We start from the raw sequence: 8,340 nt of genomic DNA, 5'->3' as shown, positions 1-8,340 counted from the left end.
TGTCTCTGAATCCATTTTGCCACTCTGTGTCTCTTAAATGGTGAATTTAGACCATTGACATTGAGAGATATTATTGTTATGGGGTTTTGTGTCATCTTTTTGTAAGGGTCTGTTGTGGTTGTAGGGTTTGTCTTGTCTTGTAGTAGCCCCTTTAGCCCTTGTTTTAGGTTTGGTTTTCAGTCTATGAAGTTCGTAAGCTGCTGTTTATCTAGAAAATAGTACCTTTGAGTTTGAGTGAGAGTTTAGCCGGATAGAGTAAAAATATGAAACACTTCATGAATTTTCATGTCATCCTTGCACAGGGGCCATGCTAACCTTCTCTGTATTGTTCCAATTTTAGTATATGTGCTTCTGAAGCGAGCACTATTTATAATTTTTTTATTTTATAAAGTGGTACAGAATATTTCATTACATTTAATGCTCAAACACCATTCCACCACCATTCCACCTTCCCACCACCATATTTCAGATATTTCCATCTCGAACCCGAATCCCTGGCTCAAAACAGAACTGAAATAATATATTTTGTATTGTTTGTTATGAAAAACTGCTGAAAATGCTACAATAAACTATCCTTAGAGGAAAGAGTTGCAGATTATTGTATTTTATCTAGGGGCATCAAGCTGTTCTATGAGAGATCACTAATATGTTGTTAGAGGTTGAGAATTGTGTGCATATATATATATATGCATATGTTTCTGAAAAAAATATATTTCCCTTAAGATTGACTGCCTCCTTTGAACCCTATCAAATATGGTGCGGTACTCTTGGAGTATGGATACAGTGTGTGCTATGAAGTGTTGCACTGCCGCATATGCAGCTGCACAGTCCAGAAATAGGTTCACTTGTGGATGAGGCTCAGCCCCAACATGGAGAATACCTGTGAGCATGGTGGCAGTTGAGTTCTGGAGGTTTTTGGCTGCCGGACTGGGTCCCTTGGGACAGGGGAGGTTCTCACTCACCCCCTCAGGGGACTCCCCGAGTGAAACAGCCTGGTGTGGTTCTGGCAGCATGGGTTCTGGCAGCATGGTAATGGTGAGCATCATGTTATGCGCCCTTCTGAGAGAGAAAGACCTGTGATCTGGATGGTGGCTAGTGATGAAATTATCTCCCACCAGTCAGTCAGCCAGCCAGCCAGCCAGCCAGCCAGCCAGCCAGCCAGCCAGAGTGGCTTATGGGTGTGACTGCTGAGTTGCCAGAGACAGGGATATGGAGAGAGGATCTCCATTCCTGGACATGTTGAACCCAGAGTTCTCAGTCACAAAGTCCCACGTACATGCGTTTTCCAGGGATATCCAGTATTTTAAAAAATTTCAGTATAATTATAATTTATCAAAATATAAGGATGACAATAGTCTTTAGTCTTTACAAACTAGTGTAACCTTGATTTGTCTTAAGTTCCACAGTTTCCTCAGTGTCATAGAAGTTCATGACTTTATTAGCCCAGTTTAATTAGAACTTGAATGACTGAAATTTATCTTTTCCTCACTTTGCAAAACTGTTACATAGTATAAAGAAACATTTCTCTAAAAATTCACTATTTCCCTTATCCTAAAAGAGACTCTATTCTCTATGCCATGCTAGTTTACAAAAAAAAAAATCTCATTTCTCTATTGGTACCATGTCATTAGAAAAAGTTACTTAATATTCTTGAATCTCTGTTTTTTTTCACTTGAAAAATACAGACATAAACAGCTTATTTACATTGCTATTTATTTTATTTAATGATAAAATTAAAGTAATTATGGCTTATGTAATGGCTAGTTCATGAAAGAAACCAAATAAGTCTTTTCCTTTGGACTGTGTTGCCAAAGTGAGATAGACAAAGATGAGCAGGGAAAGAAATAAAACTATTTGTACATCCTACGTTCCTGTTTTATATGTTTGAAGGCAGGAGATATTTTGGTACTAAATAAAGCATATGAAAATGACCCACTTTTACATTGTTGTCCTTGTTTACTTAGGAAGACCCTATTTAGAGTAGAAGGTCAATTGTTTTGCCACGTTGTACAAAAGTGAGTCATATTAGTTAGAAGGAACTGAATCGCTTATTCCACTTCTCTTTCCCCTTTACTAGTATGACCTCCTTTTCTCAAATGTAAGCTGTGAACTCAGAGAATGGCTTTCTCTGCCAGCTGCAGGTTTAGATAAACAGATTTGTATTAATACACTGTGTAATTGGGAACATTTCATCTAATAAGGCATTCTGCTTAGTTCATGCCAGCTGACCTAGGTGGATTAAATATTTGCTGTATCATCTGCTTAGGAGAGCAAATTTGATTGTGGACATGGTTCCATGGTGTCATACTTTATCACTAAAGAAAATTGGGACGTTGGAACCTGACCTGAGAGACAGAACAATTTCATCTGTATTAATGTCCCACTGAGAAATTCAAGCAGCATTATTTCAGAGGCCAGGTTCAAGCATTGCTAGAGCAATTAAATTTCATATTGGACTGTTCTAATGTGTGTTTCATGCAAGGAATGAAGTATGGTTGTTTATTCATTTTACAGCTTAGACAGTTGTGAAATATAGAAAGAAGGAAATGTTTTGTCATCATCCATAGTAATAGATTCCACAAAGTGACATGTTAAGGAAGTTTATGTCAGAGTAGATAGAAATTTAAGAAAAATATATAGTTTTATTCGTGAAGTCTAATTTCCTCAATGTTCTGTGTGGGTTATGGAGGAAAGCAGAGAATATCGGCATCAGGGTAGGCAGAAATATAGGCTGGTGATGTTAAATGTACTGAAAACTGTTCTGTTAGTTATTGTAAATTAATTTTGCATGAACTTCCAGGAACATGGTACCTCTATAAATATGTTCTTTGAATCTATAAAGGTAAAGGCCCTCCCGTTGATCGTCGATTTGCTCGAGCGGGCCCAGTAACGTCTCCATTGGAGACTTTGTTGTTACTGTGTCTGGCATATCGAATACTCTCGGTAGCTTGCCGGGCTCTCCGAGAGGGGCGGAGGAATCGAACTCGGGTCGGCCATGTTGGCCGCGTGTAAGGCGAACGCCCTACCCGCTGTGCTATCAATTCAGTAATATTTGCCATTGCCTTGTTAAGAGAAAAATTACTATGTTAGAGTTCATGAAAACTATATTAATCTGTATCTATTGATGTACCCTCACTCTCAGTACTCAAGAATTTCTTAGTGGAAGGATATAAACATGATAAGACATGGGAAATGAAATGGCTACATATGGCTACTATTTACCAAGAGAAAACTAAATAGATAACTAAAACTTTTAGACAGGTTTTAGATAATTAAAAACATTTTTACAGGTATATATAAGGTACCTATATTCACATCTGCTGGGAGGACACTGAAATTTATTTAATTTACTAGCAAGAGTTTCATATTCTATCATGATCTTACTAGAGCTTACCAGACTTACTAGAGCCCAAAACCAGTTTATCCACACGTTCTGGCTTGTGTAATAAAAGGGGAGATCATATTGGGCTTGACAGCAATTTGGATCAGAGCCATATTGTATAAATTGAGAGGGAACAAAGAAAAAATTACTTAGAAAAATGAAAAAAGCAAGGATGCAATTAGAATGCCTCTAAAATGTACACGTGGACACCATCAAATACCTCATTTGACTTTTAGATTTGGACATTTGAGTATAGGAGAGACCTACCATAAAATTTAGTACAATTAGCTGCTTTTCTAAATGGGAAAGAGAAAGATTTGGAATAGCTAAGAGACTCAAACTCCCAGCATCATTTAAGAGTTCTTGATTCTGGGACTAGAAAAATAGTGCAAAAACTAAGGAACTTACTTGCCTAGCACATCAACTCTACACTGGTTTTAATCCCCACACCACATATGTTCTCTTGAACATAGAATTATTTACCAAGAGAAAAGTGATAACTCAAACATTTCTTCTGGTGTATATAAAGCACCTACATTCACATCTCCTGAGAGGACACTGAAGCCCCAGAAAACAATCCTAGGAGTGACCCCTGAGCACAAAGCCAGGTGTCTCTTGTTCCTGTACCCCAGCCCCCAATTTTAAAAAGAAGTGTCCTGTATTTTACCCGTTCATCTGAAACTATTTCAGCTGTCTAACTTACATGCTGGTTTCCTCACATCATTGCTTCTTAAATTTCATTGTCCATATTTTTAAATCATATTCATCTGCGGCCTAACTTGTACTATTTAATACTATCAATAATTTATTATTAGAGTACTACTTTTCCTTACTTGCCAGAAAGATATCCTTAAAATTACATATGGATTATAGATCATTTATTTTAAAATATGGGTATATAAAATGATGCTACTACAAAAATTAATTAATTTGAATTGAAACTCTATGAAGTCATATTATTCAAATTTCTTTGGGAAGCACTGTTGAATATTTCTATCCCCAACCTTTAAAAAAAACTATCAATGATTTACAGAAGCAAAAAGAGGATTAAAAATATGACCTGGGTTTCACTGTAGCTGAAATTGGATAGGTTATAGACAGAGGTATGTACACAACTCTGTGTGTGTATGTGTATCAGTATAGCTATTAAAGAAATTTAGATGTGAGAGGAGAGAAAAAAAGGAAATGCATGTTTAAGATAGAATATAGACTTGAAAAAAGCCAGCATGTACAATATTTTTGCACAAGACGAAACAGAGGAATGTGGGCAAGCGCTAGTTGTACCTTACATAATAGCTGAAAATCTGAGCATGGCCTTTGTAGCCCATAGGCATATCACACTCTGTCACGTGACTAAAGGAAGTAGGAGAGATGTGAATTAGTATTGTTCCCTAAAGAATAATTGTGAACAAGAAACATCCTTTCCATCTTTTTATATATTTTGAATTTCATTCCTATCTTCTCAGTCCACGGTTTCTTCTAGCCAAGCATATCGCAGTACAGATACATGGAACCGGGGTTTCCTAAGAATGTATGACAATCTTCCGAGAGGTGCAGAAATGCCAAAAGAAAATGGACAGTCCAAAAGTAAACAGAAGAATAGTGCTGAGTTGTAGGGCTCCATTTGAAAAAAAAGTTTCACTAGATACCAAATCTTAATTCTGAGAGTTGTCAGTGTTTCTAATTAACGATAGCAATCAACACCCCATGAAAGTGTGACATTTTGATACTTATGTGTTCATGAGGATGGAACTTTCATAGACTAGTGATTTTGCATCTAAAGCTTTTTATTTTCTGACTCATTCAGGGTCCAGGCTCTGGTTCAAACTGTTAGAGAAAGTGGAAGTGACATGGTATATTTTTGTTGCTAAAGCACATGCTTTTCTGGTTTATGTCCACAATAAATGTAGACACGAGATCAATTCTGTTCCCATGTAGAGAGCAAATAGGTCATTGTTGTCTCACAAAAGCTGAGGTCATCCCTGTGCTGTGCTTACCCTGAACTTCACCTCATTCTTAGGAGTGTGTAAGTGGGAGCCTATAGGGAACTATTTTGTCCTTTTTTTTGCCTCTACTATGTCAGCAATTCTTTTATAAATTCTGCCATACTTGTATTTGAATAGAGATTTGAAACAAGCCAAAATATTTAGGACTTTTAACATGATTGGGAACTTGATTTGATTTCATTAAAGTACAGAGTTGAAAGTGTTTCAAAGTTTACTGAGTACAGTTCAGTGGAATGGAGAGAGATCTTTCCAGGATCTTATTGTTCTCCATGAAACATTGCATAGAGCAAAGGGTAGAGTGAGAGATAAGGGAGAAATGGATGTAGAGGACTGGCTGTTTCTGTGAAATTCCTCCTTCCAAGGATGTCTTACTTCCCAATAGGAGTATGGTGGCTGTTTTTATGCTTCTGGATGCAACTGAAAGTTTTATGCTATTGACCGAAGAAGCCACTTGCTTTGCTAAAGATTGAATGGATATCACTAAAGGAAAATCCCATTCCTGGCTAAAGCTTCCAAACTGGGAAATACATCATGATCATCCTGTTGTTTGCTGATTGCCTCGAGCAGGAACCAGTAATGTTTCCTTATTCCCAGCCCTGAGATTTTAAAAGAGCCATATTCAATGCTCTTTCAGGGCTAGGAGAATGAGACCTATCATTGTTACTGTATTTGGCATATTGAGTACGACACGGGAAGTTTGCCAGACTCTGCCATGCGGTCAGAATGCTTTCAGTAGCCTGCCAGGTTCTCCAAAGGAAAAAGGAGATAATAAGATGTCACACGGCCGCAAATGTGGCAGTGCACCTCTGGGAGCTGTGTTTTATAGTCTCTGGGTCTTGGCCGTTGATGGGACCACCTGGCGCAGACAAAAGCTGGTGTGTGTAATGCCTACCTACTGGAAGATGAGGGATCTGGGTGGAGAATGCCCAGTCCCAATCTGAGCAGGCTTGGAGATCTCAGCCCCAGGATTCGCATGCCTGGGTTTCTCTGCTGGTTCCTTCATGCATGAGGCTTGTCCGGACATGTGGAGAGTGGTCTCAGCATGGATGTAGCTGGTTCTGGAGGTCTTCGGCTGCTGGGGCTCTGCTCAGGGCGGAGAGAGAAAAACCCAACCCGCCCGCCTCCAAGGGGCTCCAGTGAGGACAGTCAGGCGCGGGGGCAGGAGCCTTTGTTATTAAAAAAAAAGTTCAAAAGACAACAGTCCATGATTTTCAGGACACTGGATTTGTCTCAGAAATTTGTTTAGCGGTGAACTGAACAATTTCACAAGAAATCCATATTTCAAGGAGAATGTTCAGAGAAATATAAACTTCAAATATCTAGATTTTGTTGTTTTTCTCAGGATGTTAATTATGTCATTGTTTTTAATTATGTGTATGTACCCAGAGGTTTTGGCAATGGCAAATGCTTTCTATAATTATGAGTATGTATTTGCACATCATCTATATTCATTCTGCTTCTCTCCTGTCACCTGTGAGTCTAAGCCCTTCCTCCTACAGATTTATCAAATGGTTACATACACCTCACTCTGCATTTCTTGCAAATTTACTCCTCAAATGACAAATTAAAAGGCCCTCACATATTCTTGCAATTTTATCACAGCTGGTGATGCACAGGGGTTACTCCTGGCTCATACACTCATGAATTACTCCTGGTGGTGCTCAGGGGACTATATGGGATGCTGGGATTCGAACCCAAGTCAGCTGCATGCAAAGCAAATGCCCTACCCGCGATGCTGTCTCTCCAGCCCCAACCTCACATATTCTTATTCTCTTCTTTAGCTATTCTAGTACCTAGATCTAAGAGATATTTTTTTCCTTTCTTACCATTTTTAAGTACTAACCACTATAGCGATAGCACAGAGGTAGGGCGTTCGCCTTACAAGCGGCCAACATGGCTGACCTGAGTTCGATTCCTCCACCCCTCTCGGAGAGCCCGGCAAGCTACCGAGAGTATCTTGCCCGCACGGCAGAGCCTGGCAAGCTCCCCGTGATGTATTCGATATGCCAGACACAGTAACAACAAAGTCTCCAGTGGAGACGTTACTGGGCCCGCTCGAGCAAATCGACGATCAACGGGAGGGCCTTTACCTTTACCTTTTTACCATTTTTAAGGTACTGGGACTTTCTCCATCAAAATATTTTTAGATACAAAATTGACAAGGAGCCAACTGTGGAATCCCATACAAGCCTTCAGAAGATCTCATTAATTAGTGTCTGAGTTAGGAGACAATTCCATTAACAGTTAAGAGACTATTCTGCAGGATAGGTTATGAGAACAGCTTTCTGCTGTATCCAGGTTTTACTGTTGATACTGGACTTGAGTGTGGTAGTTGCCTCAGTACATATAATAGCTCTTTCAACTGGATATTTCTTCTTTGTCTCCCTCATCTATACTAGATCATAAAAACAGAGTCCTGGTCTGGGAAAGGAATTCCGCTGCAGATTAGGAGCGAAATTCCTTTCCCAGATCAGGACTCCATTTTAATGATCCCAGAGAATACCCATGCTTTAATGATCCCAGAGCATACCCATACTCGACTATACCACCATTTATACAATTTTTATCCACTTATTAGATTACCTGTCACACAGGCTAGGTATATAACTACATTTTTAAGGTATATTAATTGTCTTTACTCATCCAACTCTAAAATGCTATTTGAGTGTTTTTCTTTTTCTTCTTTCTCCCCCTTCATTATCTTAGCTTCTTTTCAGACTGAAAACTAGAGATTGAAACATTGGATTAACAGTTCTGATTTCTATTTGCTATTGTATGCAGTGGGATTTACTTTCCTTATCATGGTTTAATAAACATCAATGGACCTGTCCTCTGAAAGAAAGGATTTTGAATTCCCTACCTAGGAATTGCTTTCCCTTCTAATTTGCAAATTTCTGGTAGTAAAAAAAAACTATAGGATTAAAGATATTATGTTCTTTTTATCATATTTTC

At 38.7% G+C, this 8,340-nt stretch overlaps 1 non-coding gene across 1 annotated transcript; it reads right to left on the bottom strand.

Moving 5' to 3' along the window:
* Positions 1–257: 257 nt before the first annotated feature.
* LOC130033241 (U6 spliceosomal RNA) lies at positions 258–364 on the bottom strand. Its single transcript, XR_008793942.1, has one exon. It is a non-coding gene; the product is annotated as a U6 spliceosomal RNA (small nuclear RNA).
* Between the last annotated feature and the right edge of the window lie 7,976 nt (positions 365–8,340).

The sequence above is a fragment of the Sorex fumeus genome, unplaced genomic scaffold (assembly GCF_029834395.1).
Source record: "Sorex fumeus unplaced genomic scaffold, SorFum_2.1 ptg000051l, whole genome shotgun sequence".
Lineage (NCBI taxonomy): Eukaryota > Metazoa > Chordata > Mammalia > Eulipotyphla > Soricidae > Sorex > Sorex fumeus.
Note: the sequence above shows the minus strand (reverse complement) of the source record. Positions and strands in the feature narration are given on the sequence as shown.